The following is a 27874-nucleotide window of genomic DNA, read 5'->3' as shown; positions in this document are numbered from 1 at the left end:
ATCATTGAAAATTTGTGAAACCATTCTTTTCCACATTTAGAATTATTTTTTCTTAAAGCAAATTATTAGTGTATTACTTAAATTTTCAAATTCCAGAATCAGATAAACTAGCTCAAATTCCAATGCTACCACTTACAACCTGTGTAATCTTGGGCATCCTACTCTGAACATCAGTTTCCTCATTCATAAAATAGAATGACAATAACATTTATTTCACAAATTATAATGAAGTATAAGTGGCAAATAACCAGTGTTCAGCTAATGTTAACTATCAAAATTATCATCATTATTATTAGTGCTATAATAGTAAATGAAAAATAGTATTAATCTCAATTGTTTAACAAATCCTTTGGCTTAATTCTAAAGTCTTCTAAGTATGAGTATGAGGTTGTGTTTGTACAGATATGTTTAAATAAATAATTTACTTTTTTTTATTAAGACCATTTGAAAAAATATTTAATTAACATAAATATTAAAACAGACAATATGAACCACACACAAATCAATAAAATTAGTATGATTGTTGGCAAATCTCTAAATTTCCAGAATATCTTATATAAAGAACTGAAAGTTTGAACAAATAAAACAACCACTAGAAATATCCTCAGGGATTTTATATTATCTATGGAAAGCATAGAAAACTAACTCTTTTTCTGTTTTCTGTTTTTTTAGACTACCCTCTAAAAACTGACTGAAATGCAATTGGAAAATAAATCAACATCACAAAATAGAGCAATTCAAAATGCACAAAAATATTTATAAAGCAAATATATATTTTCATAGATGGATTTCTTTAAGTCTTTTCAAATTCTATCTCAATTTTATATTATATTTGTAATTACTTTTCATAATGCAGCTATTTCAAATGTACCATATCATGTGGTTCCAAAATTTTTTTCTCAATATAACAAAGGGAAAACCTTTTAGAAGAGAAAGTAGAAATCATAGATTATCCTGGAATATACACACAATGAAAAGTAATAATGTATAATCAGCATTGTCCTCCCAGACATGACATACTAAGAGCAATAGCTCTTAGCAGCATCACCCATATCAGAATTACGATTTTAGGCATTAATTGCCAAGACACACAACACATTCCCCAAATCAAATCTCTGGAACTAAAATCTGATATTCTGCATCTATTATAAGCACCCCAAGTAATTTTTATGCATATAAAAATTAAAGAACTAATAACCAAGTCAATTCAACGAAGTTCCAAATGCATCTGTTCTGCATGATTTTGTCGTCTTACACAAATTCTGATCTGAACTGCATCCAAAGATTTCAGAAAAACGGAGAGGTGCTTAAAACACCTGTACAAAAATTTCAATTTTGGAGTATACAATTAGTCCAATTTGTCATCTGTGGGTAAAGTAACTGATTCATTATATAATGAGGTATCATTAATAGGGGACTTACTATGTCTCACATACTGTGTGATAAGTACTTGTTCATTTTTATTTCACGACTCTATAAACTAAGCATTGTCGTCCCATTTTAAGGATGAGAAAAATGAGAATAATGAAATTAAATGCCTTGCCCAAAGTATTTCACTTACTTAAGGACAGATTATGGATCTTAACCCATGCTGGGCTGGTTTGGTTTCAAATATTGTACTTTTGTCTACTACATAATAATGTCAGCACACCTCCATAGCACCCACTACTGCCAGATAGGCCCATGCAAATCCTAATCAATATACCTGTACTAACTTTGTGGAAGCATGCTTTTAATCATACCTTATAACATGGTCTTATTATAAAATTATACTTTTTATTACTTAGCAATTTTTAAAACATGTTTACTTACACTGTCTTCTTGGATCCTCAAAACAACATACGTATACTATCTTCTTGGATCCTCAAAATGTCATAAGACAAAGCATATTGTTATTGTCATCTGCAAATGGGGAAATTGAGACTTAGTTATCTTACTTTGTCCTAGAGGCCAGAAATGGAGTGGTACGGAACAGGGATTGTTGAAGAATGTGGTATTTATAGCTTGTGGTATTTCTTCTTATCCCCATACTGACTTCTTAGAAGACAAAAATTTCCCTAGTATCCACGTTAATGCAACTGTTTATATAAAAAGAATAGGTTAAAGAAATCTGTAGTAAAAATTTGACCTAATGATAGCAAATTGAGATGTGGCTTGCAATAAGAATACTGATTTTCCAGTGTTATAAAATATATAAACATTTCTCGGTGTTTTAAAAACAAAGCTTCTATCTTTCCCACTCTCTTTATATTGCCAGAAAGTGAAAACAGCTACTACCTAACATGACTCTCTACTATTAAGGTTGTATTTTATGAGCAAAGATTAGTTCCTGTAATAGACTCATAAAGTTATAATCTCTTCTTCGTGTATTAAATCCTTTAATATTGTACTTTACAAAGAGAAAAGTAAAATCCAAGCCGCATCTAGCTAAATCCACTCATCCATTTGACACATTTTTATTGAGTGCCCAAAATGCAGGAGGACCTAGGTGTGTTAGCTGCTAGGAATGCATAGATGATGAAGTCACTCCCTTGATTAGCTTTTACTTTCTTCTACTTAGGATTCCAGTGACTCCCAACTTAATAGGCATTTTTGGAGAGGAGATATCTGAAGTGAAGTTAAGTACTTTTCAAGTTGACATCTATTCTATTTTAAACCTTCTAAGTCTTCAGTGGACTCATGCATCACTTACTCACAACAGGGATATAAAATTGCCTGGGAATGACTATTTCTCCTACACATTCATGCATTAAATTTATTTATTTCAATATGAAAATAAAATTGACAAGAACCTTGACATGTTGATACATTTAAAACTATCTTGTTGTGGTTATTTGCATTAATTTCATTGTCTAGGTGAGTTACCCCCACTAATTAAGCACTAATTAAGTGCTTTCCAGTGCCCTATTAGCTATGTTTCAGTGTCACAGTAAACGGAGTTATTATGAGGAAATTCTATTATAAATGCTATCTTGGTGGACTCCCAGTCTTCTCTCTACTCCCTAGGTATTGTACGCATATCTTATACACAGACATCTCTTCAAAAACATACACTGAAAAATCTTTGGTCTCACTAAAGATGTACAGTATACATAACTGTTTGCTATTGATTATATCCATGAGGAGAGCCTAACCAGAAGAAAGAAACTGTACAATAATTTGAACAAGAAAAGTTTAGTATAAGGAATTACTAACTATAACAGGGAATTGGGAAATAGAGGATTGGCGAGGAAGGAGAAAAAGAACTCTAAAGAACACAGGAGTAAAAGATGTCGGGGTGTCTGGGTGGCTCACTCAGTTAGGCATCTGTCTTCAGCTCAGGTCATGATCCTAGAGTCTCAAGATCAAGCCCCACATCAGGCTTCCTGCTGAGCAGGGAGCCTGCATCTCCCTCTGCCCCTCACCCCTCTCTCGTACTCTCTCTTACTCTTTCTCTCAAGTAAATAAATAAAATATTTTTAAAAAAGAAAAGGGGGTGGGGGGCGCCTGGGTGGCTCAGTGGGTTAAGCCTCTGCCTTCGGCTCAGGTCATGATCTCAGGGTCCTGGGATCGAGCCCCACATTGGGCTCTCTGCTCGGCAGGGGGCCTGCTTCTCCCTTCTCTGCCTGCCTCTCTGTCTACTTGTGATCTCTCTCTGTCAAATAAATAAATAAATAAATATTTTTTGAAAGTTAAAAATAAATAAATAGATAGATAGATAGATAGATAGATAGATAGATAGATAAAAAGAAAAGAGGAGCTACCCCTAGGGCTGAGACGGAAATGTTCAATCCCCGTGCTGGACATTTGAAAGGCCTGAGTTGCAGATATCCTTGGACAGTAAATAGCTGTAACTCTGGGTAGTGGAGACATTCCCTGAGGCTTCTGTGGGGCCCCAGAACAGGCTGCCCAAGGTGGCCCACTTTGGCATAAAGAGTGTTTTCAGTTAAAAGTAATCAAAACTCAACAGAGGAAACGTTCTCTGACTCCCCAACAATTGCATAAATTTACAATGGAATGGACAGCCTGTAATAAGAAGAGAGCTATTAACAGAGACTTCCCTTTATCTATGGAACTTATGTGCATATTAGAGCAACCTTGTTCTCCCAAGCATCTCCTTTCACCTTCTTGCTAATGAGCTCTCTTCCTTTTGTATCCTCAAGCTCCTACCCCTCTCCTTAGCTCATATAAGATACTTGGGGCCTCATTGTTTTTGGAATTTCGTGTCTATGTGGATTCCCCATTTGTACACCTTTTAATTTTCATTTCTTCTGTTAACCTGTCTTATGTCAACTTGATTCTAAGTCCAGCTAGAAAGACCATAGGGCAGAAAGAAGGTCTTCCTTCTCAGTACTACCAAGCTGCTTGAGAGGGGCTAGGCAGGCCATTTAAAGGAAGTACCAGTCTACCTGACCCTGTTCAGCCAGGTGCTGCAGCAGCCTAGTCTTAGAGAGGCACGCTGTGTTGCAAGTGCTGGACACAGCAGAAATCACATACACATGCTAAAATCCTGCCTATAGAAACACAATGGGCCCCAGAAGAGAATCCCTTTGTTTTCCAGGGTCCCTCCTATACACTCTACTCACAAAGCCTAGTCTCATGACAGCTGGCAAAGGAGGAATATTTAGAGGGTCCAGCTCCAGGATCACAGAAAAGCCAGTCCAACGTGGATCTGAAGTTCAGAGGCTAAATTCATAACTGGCACATTGATACAAATAGTATCATTTTTTAAATTTCTGAGTTAACTCAATTTTAATGCATTTTGATGATGTCTTAAGTAACTTAATGAACAGCATCCATCAAGTAAGGTGAGAGAAATAAGAACATGGTAGAAGAACAGCCTGTTTATAAAACTTATGAGACTAATAGTACTAGATGATGCCTACTAAGAGTTCAAAAATTTACATAAAATATAATGATGTGTGTCAGGGAACTATTAATATGAACAAATTCTTTTAAGTTGATTAGGCCAGGAAAATCATGGATAACAATCACACACACACACACACACACACACACACACACTCATCTGTGCATTTTAACATTAATGAATTAAAAACTGAATTTCATGTATTAATGAATATCTCTTAGTAAAAAATTAAACTAAACTATCATTACACATAGAAAATGTAACATCAGGGAATCATTCAAACTTTTGGTGGAATAGGAAATTGTAACAGCAAACTACCGGTTCACATCAATTCATTTACATCTGCTTTATATTTAAATATGAACATTCTTTTTGAAATGGATTCATATCTACTCAAGTTTAAAACACAAATATTTTAGGGACACTTGAGTGGCTCAGGGGGTTGAGCATCTGACTTAGGCTCATTTCAGGATCCCAGGATCCTGGGATCAAGGCTGCTTGCAGCTGGGAATCTGCTTCTCCCTCTCCTTTTGTCCCTTCCTCCCTCCACTCCCTCGATCCCGCTCATGCTCTCTCTCTCAAATAAATAAATAAAATCTTTTTAAAAAAAAAATAAATAAATAAGAAGCACATACTTTGATGTTTGACTAATCCATAATTTTTGTAGTTTTATGCTATTAAAATTTGTGTCAGTGAGTCCTTGAGTGAATGATTTAAAGTAACTTAAAAAGATAACATTCTCCAAAATTACTTCTTATTTGAGAAAAAACAATACCCAAGAAAAATTAGATATGCAAATTTCTATATTGGGCTTTTAATCCTCATAAATAATATATTGTACATAAAATGCTGTATTCATCATTCTATTTTCATTTTAAATATTTAAACTTAAATATATAACTTACAAAAGTTCTGCAGAAAACTACATTTCCTCATATCCTTAAGTTCACTCTGCTATTTTTAAGGTTTGAGATAAAATAGAGATTTTTTTAAAAAGAAAGCACAAGTCAGCACCTTAATAAAATTCCAGTGTCCTATTACAGTTCTAAGAAATATTTTGTGACTAAAGATTGTTATTCTCAACTCAATGTCCATTCCATTTTTTTAAATCTCTTTTTGAAATTAAAGATACAGCCATCTCTGAAGACAATCAGGAGTGCAGTTGCTCAAATCACACTACCTGGATTTGACTCCTATTAGTACTAGTCTCTGTATGACCCTGGGGCATATTTAACTCCCACCAAGTACCCTACTGTCCTTTTGTGGATGACAGAGATAATAACCCCAGAGGGTCATTACCTGTATTAAGTGAGGTAATATACATGTAAGAATCTATGCAGAGTGCTTCACATACATTTAGTACTTAATGTACATTTATAGTTAATATGATAATGATGAAAATATAAAACCTCATTATATGGGAACATAGAATTTAGAAAAATATATTGCACTTATTAAAAGCAAACACCAAATCATATAGGCACCTGGAATTAAGGGGTTTCATGTTGATAAATACTTCTCAATAATATTGATTATTATCATACTGCTGTTTACTTGGTTCTTTTTGTTGTTTTAAAGTCATTTGATTTGTCAGGACCTAGAAATGAAAATATGGACATAATGCATACTAATTTTATATCCACACAATCAGGTTTTTAAAATATATTTCATTTATTTGTCAGAGACAGAGAGGGCGGGAGAGTGAACAGAAGCCAGGGGGGAGCTGCAGGGAGGGAGAAGCAGGCTCCCCACTGAGCAAAGAGCCTGATATGGGGACTCAGGATCTAAGCTGCACGCAGCTGCTTAACCAATTGAGCCACCCAGGCATCCCCACACAACCAGTTTTAAAGTATGATTTTGGTGAAAGGAAGAATAAGACAAAGCAAAATATTCCTAAAAGGAACTAGGTAGGCCATAAGAAAATTTAATTTGTATTATGTTTATTTCTAAAACAGAAGACGTAAAAACTTCAAAAACTAATAACTTAGAAACTGAGTAAAATTTTCAATCAAAATCTTAGAAGGAACCATATGCATGAGAGCTCATGTGTTTCCTGTGCCTAGAATCAATAAAAGTGGAACGATACATATGAAATATAATCACTTTCAGTCTATCTGTTAATGGAAAGCATATTTATAATCAGATAAGCTATTGGGTGAAGATTTCCTTTGTGATGATGTTCACCATAGGAACGCATCAGCTAGGTCCCTCCTTATGGCATTTAAATTTTAACTGAATATTTTAAATCTTTTATATATAATTGTTCCAGGGTCATCTATTCTGAAACTGAAATTTCCTTTATTTTGCATTCCTTGCTCAGCATCACTTGAGGAAATTAATAACTAATTCCCTGTGATAATTAAATATTCTTTTTATTCTATTACTTAATTTTTTTTTTTATTACTTAATTTTTAAAGTTCGCAAGTGTTTATTTCTTGACCCTATATCAGCTTGTTTCTCTTATAACCTTTGTGTTATACCTAATGCAAAAGGAATTGCTCTAAGAAGAAATACTTCCTTTCACACAGTTTCTATCCTCTGAATCTAAAATTAATAGTATTGTTTAAGACTAAGAAAAAATGACCAGGCCGTTTACATTCATCAAGTGCATAGGTTTGGTATTTAGAGATGATATTCCCTTGCACAACTGTACTTATAAAACAATACTTATAAATATTTGGCAGTCATAGCTACCCTCATGGTCACCACTAAAATAATGATAATAAGAATATTATTAATAAAATGATTACAATAATATTATTAATAATAAAGTTGCTGTTTAGTGACAGGATGATTTTTGAACATGCTTATTAACCTTTTTTTCTTACTCACATACTCACATACAGTAGATTGTTTTCTTACTCACATACTCACATACAGTAGATTGACATCTACTACACAAAGTAGATTGACATCTCTCAAGTGTTTCTGAATCATAAGAGCATAAAATATTTTGTTTATGATTACCATGTTCTATGAAGATTCGCCAAGAAAATGGAGATATATTTCTGTCTTTCAATTTCATTGTCAGTATGCATTTTTCTTACTCTATTGGCCTCAACCTAAGTGCATCTCTTAGCAGTTTGTTCAATCAACAGAGGTGCAATGAATTTTCTGTGCATAAGACACTGTGAGAGGTGCTGAGAAAATAATGCTGCCAACACATAAGACATTTCCTTTCTACCTAGTTTTCAAATGAAAACAAATTTAAAACAATGCAAATGTTTTCAAAAATGGCATAAAAAATGATAGCCATATAAGTTAAGACTATTGGAGATTTGCTCTGGGCTTGGTTAGTCGTGACATTCAATTCTATTCAAAGACTTAGGAAAAAGCTACCATATACAGGCATTTTGCTATATGTTGGCTTTAAAACCAGTTTATAATCTACCTAAGGAATGAATAAAAAATAGAAATACTATGTGAACAGTATAAAATGTGATTTGGAGTCTAAATTAGTTTCAGGTATCAAAAAGAAAAATCAAAGCAAAACAAAACCACTCTCCACACAAATACGAAATCCAAACTTCTTTTCAGACATTCCAAATTTAGGTAGTAGTATAAGGTAAAATGTGGAAATAGAAATTTGAAGGTACGTTAGTGACTGGATTGTTAACGGTGGATCTCAGGATCTTTCTGTATTTCTTAAAGATTATATTTTATTTATTTATTTGACAGAGAGAGATCACAAGCAGGCAGAGAGACAGGCAGAGAGAGAGGAGGAAGCAGGCTTCCTGCCAAGCAGAGAGCCCGATGTGGGACTCGATCCCAGGATCCTGAAATCATGACCTGAGCCAAAGGCAGAGGCTTAACCCACTGAGCCACCCAGGCGCCCTGTTTCTCTTATCTTATTACACACATCTGACACTAAAAAGTGTTAATGCTTACTTGCTTATGCTCTGGTTTTTCTCATATATCTTGCCCCTATTTTTTCACTCACTCGTACCATTTATTTCATCATAAAATAAACCAAAATATCAAATGGTACAATGGGAACAAGCACAGTACTGAGATTTTTATAATCAGTGACCTTACTCATACTGCCACAGCCACAAAGACTATGAACTGAATAAGACTATATTTTGAGAATTATTATCTCTAAATAAATGGTTTTTCCTAAATGATGTTTAAATGGGCTTGCCCTTTAATTTTTCAATAGGTTTTTAAACAAATTATGTGATTAAAATTGTTTTGGTTCTGATTTAAGCGATTAAAATTAAGCAGTTTAAATTAATTATTGTTTTACTTCTGTATACTTAGGTAACTTTTAAGTTATTTGCTAAAATCAACAGTCTTTATTTTTAAAAGTCACACCATTTATTTAGAAATATTTTAGATCATTAAATATCTGAATGGAAATTTCAGCTTTAAGATAAAAGCAAAAACTCCATTTTATTATTAGATACTTACAAATACAAATCAAAATAACAAACACACAATTAGATTAGAATGGAAGCCACCAGCTTCATCTTCAAAGATGTTAGTAGATATCTATAATACAAAACACCACATATAAAGAATGAAAGATTAAAAAGTACAAACTGAATTTATGGAGTACAGGAAGGTAAATGGAGATGTCAACAAGAAGCAAGCTCGGGGTGCCTGGGGGGTTCAGTCTGTTAAGCATCTGCCTTCAGCTCAGGTTGGGAGGGATCCTGGGGTCCTGGGATCAAGCCCTGCTTCAGGCTCCCTGCTCAGTGTGGGAAGCCTGTTTCTCCCTCTCCCCCTGCCTGCTGCTCTCCCTGCTGCTCCCCCTGCTTGTACGCTCTCTCTCTCTCTCTCTGTGTCAAATAAATAAATAAAATCTTAGAAAAAGAAGAAGAAGAAGAAGCAAGCTCATTGGCTCTGCAAATTCCCTGAAAGCTTTATAATTTGAAGCAGTACTTGCCACAGGAATCTGCAGTGAAGCAAGAGGTGAAAACCTAAGAAGGCAGCACATAGAGCACAAATCCTCCCTGCTGTCTCAACCAGGCAATTACTGTTCTATATTTGAAGGAGATGGGAAAAATAATTCTCTAGAAAAATAGAATCAGAAAAGATCTGGACTTGAGAATAGTAGGTAATCATAAAAAAGAAAGAAAATGCTGTGATGGACTGAAAATAAAGGATTAGTTGTAAATCAAGGGGCATCTTTATAGCCCCAAGGCAAGAGCTAAAAGACCTTTACCCGTGGAGCCAGAACCACACTAGACAAAAAGGCTTACATAAAGTGACATTTAAGGGTCTTGCAGTGGAAAAACCAATCCAGTAAAGCCAGTTTGTAAACAAGACTGACCAGGTCCATAAACTTATCAATGTTTCTTAATTGCTGGTTCTCAAATACCAGTGAACTAGCAACGATTGTGAAAAATTTACCAAAACTTCCACCATTACAAACGAAGGCAATGGCTAAAATTAGTAACACAGGGAACAACAGATATTGGCAAGGATGTGGAGAAAGGGAAACCCTTTTATGTTGTTAGTGGGAATACAAACTGGTGCAGCCACTCTGGAAAACAATATGACATTTCTTCAAAAAGTTAAAAATAAAACTACCCTCCAATTTAGCAGTTATACTACTAGATATTTATCCAAAGGATACAAAAATACTGATTTGAAGGAGCACATGCATCCAGTGTTTAAAGTAACATTATCAACAATAACCAAATTACAGAAAGAGCCCAAACATCCATAGACTGATGAATGGATAAAGAAGAAGTAGTGTATACACACAATAGAATATTACTCAGCCATCAAAAAGAATGAAATCTTGCCATCTGCAATAACAAGGACGAACCTAGAGTGTATTATGCTAAATGAAATTAGCCAGTCAGAGAAAGACAAATACCATGTGATTTCACTCATATGTGGAATTCAAGAAACAAAACAGATAAACATAGGGGAAGGGGGGGGGGGAGAGGGAGGCAAACTGTTAGAGACTCTTAATGATAGAGAACAAACTGAAGGTTACTGAATGAGAAGTGGGCAGGGAATGGGCTAAATGCATGATGGGTATTAAGAAGGGCACTTGTGCTGAGCACTGGGTGTTATATGTAAGTGATGAATCACTTAATTCTACTAATTCTAATCACTAAATTCTACTCCTAAAACCAATAATTCATTATGTATTAGCTAGCTAGAATTTAGATAAAAACTTGAAACAAAAAAAAAAGAAAAAAAGACAAAGAAAAAATGAAGAAATTTGGGGAAACAATACAATAGCAGAAAAAAATATATATTCCCCCAACTTAGAGATAATTTACACAGATAAACACATACATTAATACATGAGCCATAGAAAGATGCTAAAAAAAAAAAAAAAACCATGATTAGGAACTGTAAAAAAAATCAACAAAAGTGCAAAATTGTTGGCAGATAAAATTAAGGAAATACAGTAAATAGAAAAAATTGTCAAAGAAAGGGAGAATAGGAGGAAAAGAAAAGAAAAATCAGTTGAATAAAATCAACATCTAATAGGATTCTCTGAACTAGAAAAGCAAAAGGTAAAAATTATCCTACTGAAATAATACAAGAACATATTCCAGTACTGAAGGAAATGAGTCTACAGATGGAAAAGGCCCCTAAAAATCCAGCACAGTTATTGTGGAAAGATTCACAATAAGATGTAACACAGAATTTTCAGAAACCTGATATTGGGAGAACATAAGAAACAGCTCACATAATTAGTATGGACCTTTTCAATAGCAATATTGAAAGTTAATAATTATGGAACAGAGCCTTCAAAATCCTGAGAGAAAAAAATTTACCTATCGTAAATATCAATCAAGTGTGAGAGAAGAATTAAGATGCATCAAATATGCAGATCTTTTTTTTTTTCTTTTTTAAAGATTTTATTTTTTTATTTGATAGAGACACAGGGAGAGAGGGAACACAAGCAGGGGGAGTGGGAGAGGGAGAAGCAGGCTTCCCACTGAGCGGGGAGCCCAATGTGGGGCTCAATCCCAGGACCCTGGGAGCATGACCTGAGCTGAAGGCACCCCCATACAGAATCTTTTAAAAATGTACTTTTCATGTAATGGGGAATGGAAGCTTTCAGGAGATCCTCAAGAAGAGAAAAGCAGGATTAATACCTATGCCAATAGCTTTAACCATTTAGAAACACACACACACACACACTCACACTTCTGGATAATAAAACATTCTTCAATAAAGGAAAAGATATAATAGTAGATTTCTGGGCTCAACTTAATTATTTGTATTGTTTTAATAATATAAATGCTGAATATTCATTTCAGCAAAAATTGAACCATTCATTTAGAGGGTGAGGGAAGGGAAAAGAATCTATTGAACTTCATCCTCATTATATTAGTGAAAAATCAGATCTTGATCATGAGATATAGACTTGGAAATCAATGACACACACATAGAGAAGTCATTTTCTGTCTCTCAAACACACACAAAATGTTCAAACATAGTCATCCAGGGCTCCAGATCATCAGTGTGCCAGGTTTCTTCTATTTTTCTTCTCCTGTATTCAGACAAATGGCTTCTAGATTAACTTTCCTTTTTGCCATAATAAATTACCACAATTAAGTGGCTTAAGCAATACAGATTTATTATCTTCTAGTTCTGTAGGTCAGACATCCAACATGAGTCTTACTGAGCTAAAATTAAGGTGTCAGTGGGATCCCATTTCTTACTGAGGCACTGGGGAGAATTGGTTTCATTGCCAATCTCAGCTTTAAATATCACCTACATTCCTTGAGTTTTGGCCTGTTTCCTCCATATAAGCTAAGCTAATTATTGGTGGAGCAAAAAGGGAACTAAGTTCTGCCAGTACAATGGTAAATACCTCTATTTGGGTCTGTCCTGAGTTTTAAGTCAATCTTCTTGAAGACAGAGAGATAGCCAACTCTTTACCTGAAGTTCAGCAGCGATTCTTATTTTGAGGAGGAAGTTTGTGGATAAAGCAGAGAAAAGTCTAAAGCAGACTTCCCAAAATAGTGAAATAAAATTTTACTATTTTTCACTAATAGTGAAAAATTTTCACTAGTGAAAAATCTTCACTGTTTTTTCAAATTTTTTCACTAATAGTGAAAAATTTCACTAATTTTATAAAAATGGTATCAATGTGAATGTGAGTTACAAAGATATTTTTGAGCAGGTTTACTTTCTAGCCATCTGAGGGTACAAGCGTACTGCATGGTTTCCATCAACTTTGAGCTCAGCTCCAAGTATCTTCCCACATCTCACTTAAAGACCTGACTGGGGTGTGGGTGGGGAGAGAAGCTTAGTAGAACAAGAACAGAAGTGAATGGGAGCCAGAACCACCCTACCTCCCCTCACCCCATCCCATTGAAACCCTGTCTGGGTTACTTCTCCTTTTCAGAGACAGTCTTTCTGGGAAATAATATTCGGTGCACTTTTTTGTAATTATTTCAAATGTTTTCCCTAAGGCGCTGCAGAATACGTCCTTTAGTTTTATCAAACTAAAAGGCTGAGTGAGAACCGGGGGAACTTCCTTCCCTTCAGTATTCTTTTCCACTTTCAGTGAATACTCTTATTTTGTGCTCCATAGGCCAACAACTGCTGATCTCATCATCCTATAAACTACCTGTAAAATTAGTGGTAGACCATATATTCCACCAGCGGAGCCTTGTTATTGGATTGTATTTTCTAAGAAGCAACTAATTTTGATCAAATAGTTTATTAGCATTTTCCAGGAAACAAAAACAATTGTGTGTGCACGTGTGTGTATCTGTGTAGAGAAATAGAGAGAGAGGAAGAGATATTTACTATAAGGAATTGGCTCATGCAGTTATAGAGGCTGACAGGTCCCAAGATAAGCTGAAGACTGAAGAGAGCCAATGGTGTGGTTCTAGAAGTTCTGATAGGGTAGGCAGTTAGCTAGACATGAAGAGGGACTTTCCAACCATTGAAAAAGATAAAACACAAGAAACTGCCAACCACCCCACCATAGCTCCAAGGAGGGATTTTCCCACAGCGGGGGTGGGGGGAACCCTGGGGCCCACACATGCAATCTTCCCTATAACCACTGCCCTAAAGTAACCTATAGCTTCATTATAATACAGTTACATTGCAGTTTTGACCCCCCCTTAAGGGGGTTGCTTGCCATGACAGTTCCACTAAACACCGTACACAGTCATAAACTCCCTCTACTATCCTGTAGGAGGAGACTCCTATGTGATTGGAGAACCCTCAAACAAAGGCCTCCCCAAGTGTGACCCTGCAACCCAAACACAGATAAAAGGAAAAGACACCCTTAACCCCAGTGCAGGTGCCACCTCTGCCTCTGCCCCTTCTCCTACCTTTAGAGCATACTTTTGCTTTGACCACTATTAAACTCTTGCTTAAGAGTTTGGCTCTGAATTCTTTCTTGGCAGAACTCAGGCAAGGGAATGGTACTCACAGCTAAGGGTTGTAGTCCAAAGGCTGGCAGGCCCAAGAAGCAGAAAAAGCTTATGTTTCGGGGCACCTGGGTGGCTCAGTGGGTTCAGCCGCTGCCTTCAGCTCAGGTCATGGTCTCAGGGTCCTGGAATCGAGTCCCACATCAGGCTCTCTGCTCAGCGGGGAGCCTGCTTCCCTCTCTCTCACTCTGCCTGCTTCTCTGCCTACTTGTGATCTTTATCTGTCAAATAAATAAATAAAATATTAAAAAAAAAATAAAGCTTATGTTTCAGTTTATATCCAAAGTCAGGAAACAGCTGATGTCCCAGCTCAAATGCAGTAAGGCAGGAACAATTTCCTCTTCCTCCAGGGAGGACCGACTTTTTTTTTTTTTCTTTTTTTGAGATGTTATTTATTTATTTAAGAGACGGGGAGAGAGAACACACACACAAGTAGGGGTAGGGGTAAAGGGAGAGGGAGAAGCAGACTTCCCATTAAGCAAGGAGCCCGACTTGGAGCGGGGTCCTAGGACTCTGGGATCATGACCTGAGCCGAAGGTAGACACCTAACAAACTGAGCTGCCAGGCCCCTGGGAGGGCCAGCCTTTTAATAGAGTAGATAAGAGAGGACAAATCACTTTACTCAGTCTACCAATTTAAGTGTTAAGTTCATTCACCGGTGTTATATGTGAGCAATGAATCACTAAATTCTACTCCTGAAACTAATACTACACTATATGTTAACTAACTCAATTTAAATAACTTGAAATAAAACAAAACATACATACATACATGAATATTAAGCTCATCCAAAACACCTTCAAACAAACACCCAAAATAATATTTGATCAGATATCTAGGCACCGTGTGGTCAACTGACACATAAATTTAATCATCACAAGCAGCTCACTAATCTATTAAAAGACATTTCCAAGAAAGTGGGCCTTTTTCAAACAGCTGAAATCAGTGGTCATGCATTCCTACACAACTAAAAAATGGCTTTATTTATTTTTCTTTAAGGTGAGGGTGGTTCATATGGGTTAGTTTTTGTAATTAACTTTGAAATATACTTCCATATATATATATATATTTCTTGAACCCTGAAATCACGAAGTCTCTAGAACTAAAACTGTGAAAAAAACTTTGCTTGCAGTTTTAACAAAATTAGAAATTCTTCATAATAAAGCTTATTTTTGTTTTTTAAAAAAGGAAGTTTCTCTCTAACCCTTCTTCAAGTACCCTTTTTCTGACCACGGTTGAGCAAGGTTCTTTGCTTTTAGGGAATCATGTGATTTGTGTGCACTCATCTGGATAATCCAGGGTGACATCTTTATCTCAGGGTCCCTATTCTTAATCAGATCTGCAGAGTCTTTTTTACGTGTAGTCACATATTCTGGGGATTAGAACATGGATGTTCTTGGGAACTAGTTTGGGCTGTTTTCCTGCTAATCACCTCTTCTTTTTTTGGTGTAACTTCACAATCACAAGAAAGGTGCTACAATTCCAGTCACTAGTCCCTTCTTCCCAGAAGAAAAAATCTCGAGGGAAATGTAGGCAGTGCCTGTCAGCTGATCCACCTCCTTTTTTAGGAAGCTTCATTAGAAATCCATCCAGCAATTTCCACCTTCATCTAATTGAACTAATTGGATGTCTAATTGGGTGTCACATGAGACCTAGCACACTCATCTATCATAATAAGAAGTTAATAAATTATGACCGAAATCTATAAATTAAGAAATAGCAAAATTAGTTTAATATATGGAACTGTGATTTAAATTCAAGAAAAAATAACTATACAAATTGCAAGAATGGAATATGTATTTGGAAGGAAAGTGGGCAGAGGTGGGAAGGGAATTCTTTTGCCCTAAATTTCACAGCACTATATAACTCATTTAAAAATGTGCATGCAGGGCGCCTGGGTGGCTCAGTGGGTTAAGCCGCTGCCTTCGGCTCAGGTCATGATCTCAGGGTCCTGGGATCGAGTCCCGCATCGGGCTCTCTGCTCAGCAGGGAGCCTGCTTCCCCCTCTCACTCTCTGCCTGCCTCTCTTCCTACTTGTGATCTCTCTCTGTCAAATAAATAAATAAAATCTTTAAAAAAAAAAATGTGCATGCACCCTTTGATAAAAAACAAAACAATATAAAGCCAGATCTACTGATTAGCACCCCTGTCGTCCTGATTTTTCCTCTAGACTTTGAACAAAGATGGACCTCATGCCTAGAATTTCATCATTATATAAATCCAATAAGATTTTGTCCTCCAAAGAGTTGCAGAAAAACCTCCCTCTTTAACTATATTGTGTTTCTTATTAATTATCTTATTAATTGAAATGTTGGAGTATTTAAAAAATACCTATCTCCACTGATTCTCTTACCATTTGTAGCATATATAAATATTAACTTTTCAATGTTTTAAATTAGGAGCTCTTAAAAAACCAGTAAGTACTTGTACAACTCTTTTTACCCAACACCCCAGCAGGGCTGTGTTTAATAGATGCTAAAGAGGAGATTTTGTATTAGAATTTCAAAGTAGCATTCTTTGGCTATTGGAATATTGTGCGTTTTGATTAGCTAAGTTTTGCAATTTCCAAAGGTTTCTCTCTCTCTTTTTTTTTTTAAGATTTTATTTGTTTATTTAACAGAGAGAGATCACAAGCAGGCAGAGAGGCAGGCAGAGAGAGAGAGAGAGAAGCAGGCTCCCCACCGAGCAGAGAGCCCCGGTGTGGGGCTCAATCCCAGGACCCTGAGATCCTGACCTGAGCCAAAGGCAGACGCTTTAACCCACTGAGCCACCCAGGCACCCCCAAAGGTTTCTCTTTACGAAGAAAACTGGTTTAAAATCTTTCCCATGTGTTCCCACATACATAAAATACTGAACTAGAGAAATGAGACAGACTTTAGGATGGTTCTGTACGAGTATCCTGCATTTTATAATGTGATTGCCGAACTTCATTTTCTTTAAAGCACCATTGTTCATTCACCATTCATTCAGCATCCTCCCTTTTGCTCTGAAAATAGGAAACTCAATTTCTGTGGTGCTCAGTCGAACTTCTGACGATTTAATGAAGAAACCTTTAGAGTGCAGAGGGTAAGCAAAGAGATGGTTTTTTTTCCCTCAAATCAAGAAGTATCACTGAAGTGGTAAATATGGAGTTTTATTTCTGTTCATAGTATTGTATCCTGGCCTGACTGCTCCTAGTTTTAAATTGGGAAACATCCTAGAGAATTCTCTGAACAATAACTACTTTTTCCATTTTCTTATGATTTGCTACCCCTATTAGATTGAAGTAGGAGGCATTCACAGTTAGTTCAGACTGAAGTAGGATCGGTTCTTCCTATTTTGCAGTTTTCTACCGGTCTTCATCTCTCCCTCCCCACCTCTAGCCAGGGAAATATATTATAACTTACAGACTCACAAAGGAATTTCCAGCTGTGTTCTGTTGTATTGTGAAAACTTTAAACAAGACACATGACCCAGGATAGACAGGGGTAGCAGTACACCTTGGGCCTGTGCTTTTCCTATGGTTCTATTTAAAAATCATCTAATGTATCTAGTCCTCTGAGGGAGTGAAAAGGTGATCTGTATCGCTCGGTAAATTATCCAAGCCAGGCTCAATTGCCTAAGAAAATCCTGGATGTGATCAAGTTTAACACATCTCTCTGCTTAGAAAATTGCGATGTTAGTGTGACCATCCAGACACACACAAAAATATTGATAGTGATAACAATATTATGCTGAATGACAAGAATGATTCTAGGATAATACCTGATTTTAAAAATGATAAAAACAAAGACGACTTAAAAACATTATATTAAGTTAAATCAGTAATTCTCAACTGAGGTGATTTTGCCACCAGTCCCCCTCACTCCCACCCCAAGACACTTGGTAATATCTGGAGACATTTCTGGTTGTCACAACTAGGGGAATTCTAGTGACATCTAATAAGTAAATGTCAGAGATACTGCTAAACATACTACAACACACAGGACAGCCCCTGAACAACAAAGAATTAAGCTAGCTTAAAGTGTTAATAGTGCCATGGGTGTTGTATGGAAGTCTTAACTTATATATTACACACCTGAAGTTAATATTACACTGTGTTAACTAACTGGGATTTAAATAAAAACTTAAAAAGAAATGTTAATAGTGCCAGAATGAGGAAACCCTGGGTAGATGTGCTGTAGACTGCATGTAGGTTGTGTCCCCAAAATTCATATGCTAAAGCCTAATCCCCATTTCCATGGGGATTAATTTGGATGGTGCCCCTTGGGAGAAGACTAGGTCATGAGAGAGGAGCCCTCAGGAATGGGATTGTTCCTTTATTAAAGAGGCCCTAGAGAGCTTACTGCCCCCTTCTACCATGTGAGGTTATAGCAACAAGACAGCCATCTGTGAATCAGAAAGCAAATCCTCACAAGACACTGAATCTGCCAGCACTTTGATCATGGACTTACTGACCTCCAGAACTATAAGAAATAAATTTCTGTTGTTTGTAAGCCACCCGGTTTATGGAATTCACTTAAAGCAGCCCAAACAGACAGATAATTTTAAAATCTATTTATTGCAGAAGGCAATGATAAAACTAAAAGACTAAGAAAAATGTGGTACGTTATTTTGGATCTTAAAATGAGATAACCATGATGTGTCATTATACTTTTAAAGTAGGCAGGAAATATATCAAATAAAATACATCTTCCCAAATCCCTGGATATTTCATTAGAAGCAGATGCTGGTCATTTCAACACTCTCAGCCTTTTCAGTAACTATTATGTTCAGTCTCTATTGCAGTTCTGATATTTCTAAGTTTTCCTAGAAATGTTATACATTGAAGGCAGAGAGCTGATAGAATACATTGTCCCTTATATAACAGCAGTGAATTTTCTGCCTCGAGCTGAAATTGATCTTTTCTAACAACTGTCTTTTAAGTACCTTTCCTGCTCAAATGTCACCTTCTTGCTAAAGCCTTCCCAATTTCCCCAGGAGAGAATTAGTCATTTTCTCTCTGGTATTGCAAGAATACTTGGTGTATATCTTATTTAGAACTCTTTTCAGATAGTATTACAAAATCTTGCTTGTTATTTTTTCCTAAGTCCAAAGTCTGTGAGTTTGTCCCAGATTGAGATCACATCTTAGTTTTCTTAAAACTGAGCACAGTACCTGGGCCAGAGTGGATGCTTAATAAATGTTGATGGGATGAATGAGAATGAGTACAGAATTTGTGTTGTAAGACTCAGGAGGTCTTAATTTGAACTTTTAGACTCAATGATACTGAATATGACTTAAAGCCTCACCCATTCAATTCTTGCCTAAATAATATATAAAACAGACCACAAGTTACACTCTTTTCAGATTTTAGTATCAGAGACATGAAGAGTTCAGTGTCTGAGTGGGCAACGTGTACAGAGATCATTAAATAGCCGTCCGTGTACATGCAGGACAGGCAAGAAGGGAGGAAGGGGGGAGGGAAGGAAGGAGAAGGGTGCGGTGGGGACGATCAGGTCCCCAAAAGCCACCAGGTATATAACTGTTCATCATTTTCCACCTTGCATCCCTAGATGCTATCCTAGTGAAACAGGCTTCAAAACAGAGAACAATTACAGACTGAACTATTTTATTTTTTTTTAACTCCAAAGAGAGACAGAGTATTATTTTAAAAACTGCTGAAATCAGCGGACTTCAAACAGAGGTGTAAGTGTCCTAGTGGTTCATGTAAACAACAGATGGTTTTAACAAAATTAATTCTAGATCCTCAAATCCCATATGTCCTCTTTCTAAAATGAGGTGCCAGGCCTTTGTCCTTGCCCATGTCCATATTCACAGTAGCACTTTTTTCCACTTTACAAACCAGAAGCATACATCACACTCGCAAAATCCTATTATGATGTAACCAGGGGTACTTGAGGGTTGTATTCCCTAAAGGAGGGTAAAACCTGATGGAAGGACAAACAAAATGACGATTTAAATACAAGTTTTTGTACAACCTGCTTGGATTAAAGAACCATAATCTTATGGTAGACTTTCATGCCTTTTCCTAGTTTACACGTATTTTATTTAAGGATGAAGTACAGCAATAGAAATGAGGTAGGGGAAAAAAAAAAAAGAAATGAGGTAGGGTTCTTCTGAGTTCAGATATTTTGTGGGATGGAGTAAAGACAATTTCTACTTAATGAAAAGACTCTTTCTTCTTCTACAACTGACAAAGACTGTATCCCTTCTGAGAGTCCTGTGGGAACAATGCAAAGATAGATTCCATATGAAATATTGAAAGTGCCAGAATCTTATTTCTTTGAGGCAAAAAAACAGATAGCAGAAGTCCATCCTTATTAACTCCCTCTCCCTCTCTCAGATTCACAATGATCTATACAAAGTAAACTGTGAACTGCCTACCTCATTCCAAAGTACACTGTTACAGCATTTTGACAATTCTCAGTAAGGTGAAAAAACTTAGTGATTACCCTCATTTACCCTTGTTGAAATCTGTGTGTCAGTTGCATATTTTGCATAATTCCGTATTAACTTTTAAAACATCATTCTCACATATTCAGGTGAAAGAAATAGATCCTGAATAAACTGGTATTTTTGATTTCTCTTGGTATTTTACTCAGATCTACAGAAATAATTTTATTTTTTGGCCAAAAAATTCTTGAATACTAGAAATCCATATTCAGTTTCGATTTAGGTTACTTTGTACATTCCTATCACATTTTAACACATTTATATTATGCATCAACTATATATTCTGGATTTTGTTGTAAATAATGTGCTTAGCAACAATAAAACACTTTTTAAATCCCATTCTTCTAAAAGTCCAGTAATTCTCCTCTCTCTGCTCATAACTTTCAAAAAATCAGTTTAAAATGTTCTGAAAAGAAAAGCATCTACTTATGTATAGGCGATGGACAAAATGCTCCCAAACGTAGTCAAAATGTATAATACCCTAATACCTTTCATATAATTTAGATTAATTCTTCCCACAGAGGTGTTAATATGTTGTTTCAAATCTTTCAACCCCTTATTCTAGTTTCCCCAAACTACCCCAACTCTAGACTGTTTATATTTTTTGTGCTGCTGTCATCAATGAATCAAAATGGCACTCTGCCTTTTCTTACATATAAATGGGAAAGAAAAAAAAATGTTTTGCGTCACAGTGTGGTTAAAAGTGTTCTTTAGGGGGCGCCTGGGTGGCTTAGTGGGTTAAAGCCTCTGCTTTGGGCTCAGGTCATGATCGCAGGGTCCTGGGATCCAGCCCTGGGCTCTCTGCTCTGCGAAGAGCCTGCTTCCTCTTCTCTCTCCCTGCCTGCCTCTCTTGCCTATTTGTGACCTCTGTCTGTCAAATAAATAAATAAAATCTTTAAAAAAAAAAGTTTTCTTTAGACTTGTTATAAAATTATTACAGACATTTAAATTCTGTGTAGGATTTGACATTGCTGAAAGGAAAAAGTTCATTTACTGTCTTTTTCCTTGAAACCTAGAAGGGTGTAAGGGTCTGCTTAATAATGATCTAATATAGTCACAATAAAATTATCCTATCTGTAAATACCACAGTTACTTAGAATCACAAAGAGAGCAGGCCCTTAAAAAGAAAAAGCAAACAAACAAACAAAACAAAACAAAACAAAAAAGGAAGAAGAAAAGAAAGGAAAAAGAATAATGAATTCTGTACTAAGATCAGATGCTAAAATCTACTTTAAAACAATTGCCAGCTGGCCCAGGGCAAATACCCACGCCTTAGAGGGTGGGTTGGGACCCTTTTCTGACCCTGATTGACTCTCAGCTGCCTCCGCCCCTTATTTCTCCATTTCCTCGGATCCAGCCGCCAGATATCTGGAAGTGCAGCGAACGTGGCCTCAAGCTTCTCAGCGGTGAGTACCCCTCCTCCTTTTTCAAGCCTGGTCCTATCAGACTAGTGTCCTGCTCCAAGAGGAAGTGCCATGCCTGTTACTGCAGCCCTCTTGATGGGACACCCCAAAGTCTTTGGATACCCTAAAAGAGTCAGCTGCAGGTATTTGCCTGACTCCTCTCTGTGGTGAGATGCTGCCTGAAAAGCTGTCACCTCATATAAGTCGGTCCATTTTTTTAAGTCAGAGGGGACGCCCTGACTGAAATCCCCACCAGGAGTCAGATCTCCATTCCCTTTGGTGGGACACCCTTTGGGAACCAGCAGGCGGCCTTTCCCACTGGCGCTATGGGCTATCTCCTTAAAAGGTAGAACAGTGGGGCGCCTGCTCGTAGGTTAAGCAGCTGCCTTGGGCTCAAGTCATGATTTCAGGGTCCTGGGACGTAGCCACTGGGCTTCCTGCTCAGTGGGGAATCTGGTTCTCTTTCTCCCGCTCCCACTGCTTATGCTCTCTTGTTCTCTCAAATAAGTAAGAAAAAAAAAAAAATCTTAGAACCAGGATCCTTTTTCTCTGCCTCTGGCAGGTCTTCTCGCCTCCACCTCCCCCACCTCCTCCTGTCTCTGCATCACTTTGGGTGGCAGCCTGCATGCACCACCCACTTCAGATTTCCCCACTGGTGCCCCCAGGTAAAAACAGACGGTGGGGAACAAACAGACTTTTAAGTGGACCCAGGTGGAACATAATTCAGTATTTAAACTAATTGAAACTTGTATTCTACCAATGATTACTGAAGGTCAGAGAAGCTCCTGTTACCTCTTTTGCAGTTTGTCAGCAAAAGATGACTTAAGATGATGGTTAATTTTGTCCGTCTCAAAGTTTTCACAGTTGATTAAGATAGTTTTCAAAGTTTTTGGTAACCCAAAACTTTAAAGTTTTGCTTGGATGATAAGTTGAATTGAATTCGTTGGACCTCTACTTCTTTTCCAAATGAAAGAAAATACTAAAGCATTGATAACTGAATGTAGGTTTACAAAGAAACTAAGAATATTGGGGTCTGTTGGAAAACATGTTTTATGCTTAATTGATTCATAAATTTGTCATCTAATGAGCTCTTGTGTAATCATTCACAGTTGGTTACTACTTCATTTTCACTGGAGAGTAAGATTTCCGTGAGGTAAAATTCTGCTAGATATAATTAAGACTAATGGAAATAAGGGAAGCAATTCTGTATGTGTAAGAAAGATCCAAAGAATTGAAACACATTTTTGATGAAGATAAGAGAAATTACTTTGTCCTAAAATGACACTGATTGTTTGGAGAGAAGTGGCTTTGGGATGAATCTGAATGCAGAGGAAAGTTGTAGGTTTGTGAAGGGGACATCTTTGGAAAGGAATTTTATGTGTGCTCAGGATGGCCTCGGATTGAGAGGAATGGATTTTAAAAGTACACTAGTATAAGTTGAAATTCTACTTCCTTTCTATTAAAAAGACAAGTTTTCTTGAATTGTTGGTCTGCTCTTAATAAGAAAATGTAAACAAAGTTGTTTTTTCTTTGCTGAGGAAAACCAATTTCTATGTTTTGTCTTTATCAGGTCTTTAATAACCCATAATCCTACACAGACTTGTGCTTTAACACTTCCTAAGGTTTTAACAAACTTTTCCAAGTTTTAAATTGCAAACAAAGTCTCTGACTAATTCAGCTTATTTATTTGGTATGTTATGTTCTGTATTAGGTCCTCACTCAATATTCTGATTATTGAAGTGTTTTGTGTCACAGTAATAATTGAATTTCCTTGTCAGTTGCATCATAATGAACTCTCAGATCCTTAACAGTGTCCATTTCTGAGTTTTTCTCATTTATAACTGTTCTTATTAGTTTGCAAAATGAGTGTCATCTTCAAGGATATTCATAAAAAGTACTTTTAGGACAAATAGAGAGGTATTCAGTATCTTTAAGATCATACAACTGAAATGGGTAAGATTTCCAGAACTAACTAAAGCTGCATTCAAACTGAACAAGAATTTATAAGATGGAACTAAATAAATTGAGGAAAATGACTGTAGTTTTTGAAACTCTTGTTTGAAACATTGCTGGTTCTCTAATGTTTACTCTTTCAGATTAAAGAAACCTTCTCTTAAGATATCTGTGACTTACAGAAATATGATAAATTATTCATTTGTAAACAAATTCAAGCATTTAACTTTTCTCCCTACTTGAACCCTCTTAAATTCAAAAGGTCTCAGTAAGTATTTTTTTCTCCATGGCAGTCATACTTATTTGCATAAATTCAATGAGAATTTGTTTTCCTTTTACCAGGACACCATTAAAAACACTGGTTATTTTACCAAGGCTTTGACTAGAGTGTCGTATTTGAGAGAGACAAGCATAGACTCAGATATGACTGGAAAGCTTTAAGGAATTGAGGTTGACTTTCTGAAACATGGAGCCATAAAGCCCCGGGGATATGTTGACCTGATACCCTGCTTACAGAGTTCCCAGCAGCTTCACCAGGTAAATAAAGAATGTCACTTCCTGGCAGGTGTAGGAATCTCAGGATATTTTGGGGACCTTGTGAAGAGGAATTCACTCAAATCTATAGGTATTTTAGGCATGTCTAATGGCAAGTACTTGGCTTGGCTTCTGGCCTGGAGAGGCTACTTAAAGTTCAATTTAGATCCCATAGAAAAGGTCCAGCAAAGCAGATTTTAAAATATCTATATAGCCAATTGCTATTCTTGCTGAACTTATGTAAATCATTAGGCCAACTTTGTTAAAATTGGACTTGTTTTACAAACAAATTGGTCTTAATTTGGCTATCTCTGGAAATAAAGGTGATTTTGGAGAGAAAAATTATGTTTCTATAACACATCTTTGCAGATGTTAAATGCTAGCTCTATTGTCTTTGAATGTTTGCCTAAGGTAGACAACTTGAGGTGAACCTCAGAGAAGGTGCTACAATAGTTCGTGTATAAAAGGCCATCTTCACACTTGCTGTTCTGTGGGGATTATAACAGGACCACATGGGCATATGATTATTTGAACAGCTGGAAAATGGGATTGATTCCCCAGTTGTATAACTCAGTTAGCACCTTGACCAATTCTGTGTGGCTGGAATGACAAAATTGTTGCCTAAAAATCAGGGTGTAGCCCACTTGGTGGAGTTAATTATGGACTTGTCAAAAAAAAAAAAAATGGATGGCTTCACTTTCCCTTTGATTGGATTAGGTGATATACTCGGAAATGCCCTTATCTCTTTAGACAAGTCGTCTATCATTTGCCAGTGATTCCTCTTAATTAGGATATAGTTAAGGCTAGACATCAAACAAAGAGGGCTTCTTTTGGGGGGGGGGTCCTAGTTTTACTCTTCTTTCTATTTAAATTCAGTTAATTAACATATGTTGCATTACTAGTTTCAGAGGTAGAGTTCAATGATTTGTCAGTCTTATATAATACCCAGTGCTCATTACACCCCATGCCCTCTTAATGTCCATCACCTAGTTACCCTATTCCCCACCCTCCTACCCTCCAGAAACCCTTTGTTTGTTTCCTATGATTAAGAGTCTCTTATGGTTTGTCTCCCTCTCTGACTTCATCTTTTTTTTTCCCTCTCTTCCCTTATAATCGTCTATTTTATTTCTTAAATTCCACATATGAGTGAAATCATATGATAACTGACTTACTTCGCTTAGCATAATACCCTGTAGTTAGCACAATATCCTCCATTGCAAATTGAAAGATTTCACTTCTCACATCTTCTTTATCCATTCATCTGTTGATGGACATCTTAGCTCTTTCCATAGTTTGGCTGTTGTGAACATTGCTGCTATAAACACTGGGGTACACGTACCCCTTCAGATCACTACATTTATGTCTTTGGGGTAAATACCTAGCAGTGCAATTGCTGGGTTATAGGGTAGCTCTATTGTCAAATTTTTGAGGCACCTCCATACTGTTTTCCAGAGTGGCTGCACCAGCTTGCGTTCCTACCAATAGTGTAAGAGGGTTCCCCTTTCTCCACATCCTGGCCAACAACAAAGAGGGCTTCTTCTTCTTCTTCTTCTTTTTTAAGATTTTATTTATTTATCTGACAGAGAGAGAGTATAAGGCAGAGCATTAGGCAGAGGGAGAAACAGGCCCTCCCCTGAGCAGAGAGCCTGATGTACAGCTTGATCCCAAGACCCTCGGATCATGACCTGAGCCCAAGGCAGCTCCTTAACCAAGCCACCCAGGTGCCCCCAAAGAGGGCTTCTTTTTTTTTTTAATTTTTATTTATTTATTTGACAGTCAGAGTTCACAAGTAGGCAGAGAGGCAGGCAGAGAGAGAGGAGGAAGTAGGCTCCCCGCTGAGCAGAGAGCCCGATGCGGGGCTCAATCCCAGGACCCTGGAATCACGACCCGAGCCGAAGGCAGAGGCTTTAACCCACTGAGCCACTCAGGCGCCCCCAAAGAGGGCTTCTTGATGGCTATATCCCTTAATCATATTTGTTCCAGGAACCACCTCTGCTGATACAAAATTGCAGATAGAGCCTTTAGCTAAGCATACAGCAATCACCTTTAATTAAGCTTGACATGTAGTCACCCACAAATCAAAAGAATGTCCTTCAAAACTGAATGACCCTTTTTATCCTAACTGCAGCTCAGAGGAACCCATGCCTTATTAAAACAGAGTTTTATGTATATACTCCAGATTATCGCAAAAGTGTGACAGTGTTACTAGAAGACATGAATACTCAAATTGGTGCTTTAACTGATCCCTCTCTTTTCTTTTAATGATTGATTAAACTCCTGGATGGGAGGAAGATTTTTGCCAACTATCAAAGGATATCCCTAGGGCAAACTGTCTTTGCCATTAATGTCCACCAAAACTAGTACATTCTAAAACCTGACCCCTCTTTCTTAAGTAACAGGTATCCTAAACTTGTATGTGGGCATTGGGTGTACCTTAAGACTCTTTGCAGGTCTAAAAGCTCCTCAGAGATATCTGGACCAGGCCCTATCAGGTTCTCTTTACCGCTGAAATACTGGTAAAAGCTTCTCCCTGTGGATCCGTCTTTCCAAAATCAAGACCATTCTGGTCCCAGATGAGGAGCCCTCCTCCGAATACAGCTGTGAGGTGGTCAGAGAACTATACCTCTTATTCAAAGGAAACTCAGATGATACCCAGAAGCGTAGAGGACCATGAATCCATCCCATTGCTAATACCTACATACTCATTCTGATACTGTCTTAAAAAAACTCTATGAATACTTTCCTCCTGAAACTCACATGATTTGTTCTTCCTAATTCTGAGACTTCATTTTCAATCTTTTCCTTCAGGGTTTCCTCCAGATTTACTGGTCAGAAATCATAACTTACCTCGAGCTTTCCCTCTGATGTCCTGCTCTCATAACATAATCATCACCCCTTTTCAGGCCAACCTTTGTCTTTTTAATCTTAAAATATTCAATCTTTAATTTCTTCCTTCTGGGACCATACAACTCACAGATAGTTTTCCTGGAAAGAAACCCGTTAATGGCTATCCTCACTTCTTCCCTTCTTAGGACCCCTGGCCTCAATACTCATATTCCTAATTATTGGTCCCCTTCTCTTTAGTCTCTTTGTTAAATCTGGCTGTTCTAGAATCCAGCAATTCCACATACAAATGATGGCTCATCAGAGATTCTGGCCAATACCATCCAAGGGTCCCCTCCCCAAATTCCATGTACCTTACCACCAAGCAATTTCCTTCAAATCAGCTATTTACATGTTACTATAAGACCATACTCTGGTCTATAACTGCACAGAGCTCCTGATCAACTGACAAGTTTAGATAGGGACATCTCTGTAGGAAGAAGCTACTG

The 27874-nt window shown here is 37.0% G+C and overlaps 1 pseudogene; it reads right to left on the bottom strand.

Moving 5' to 3' along the window:
- LOC116587196 overlaps positions 1-27227 on the bottom strand; it is a 33317-nt pseudogene extending 6090 nt beyond the window's left edge.
- Positions 27228-27874: the final 647 nt, after the last annotated feature.

Source organism: Mustela erminea, chromosome 3, assembly GCF_009829155.1.
Source record: "Mustela erminea isolate mMusErm1 chromosome 3, mMusErm1.Pri, whole genome shotgun sequence".
Lineage (NCBI taxonomy): Eukaryota > Metazoa > Chordata > Mammalia > Carnivora > Mustelidae > Mustela > Mustela erminea.
This window is presented reverse-complemented; position numbering and strand designations above follow the sequence as displayed.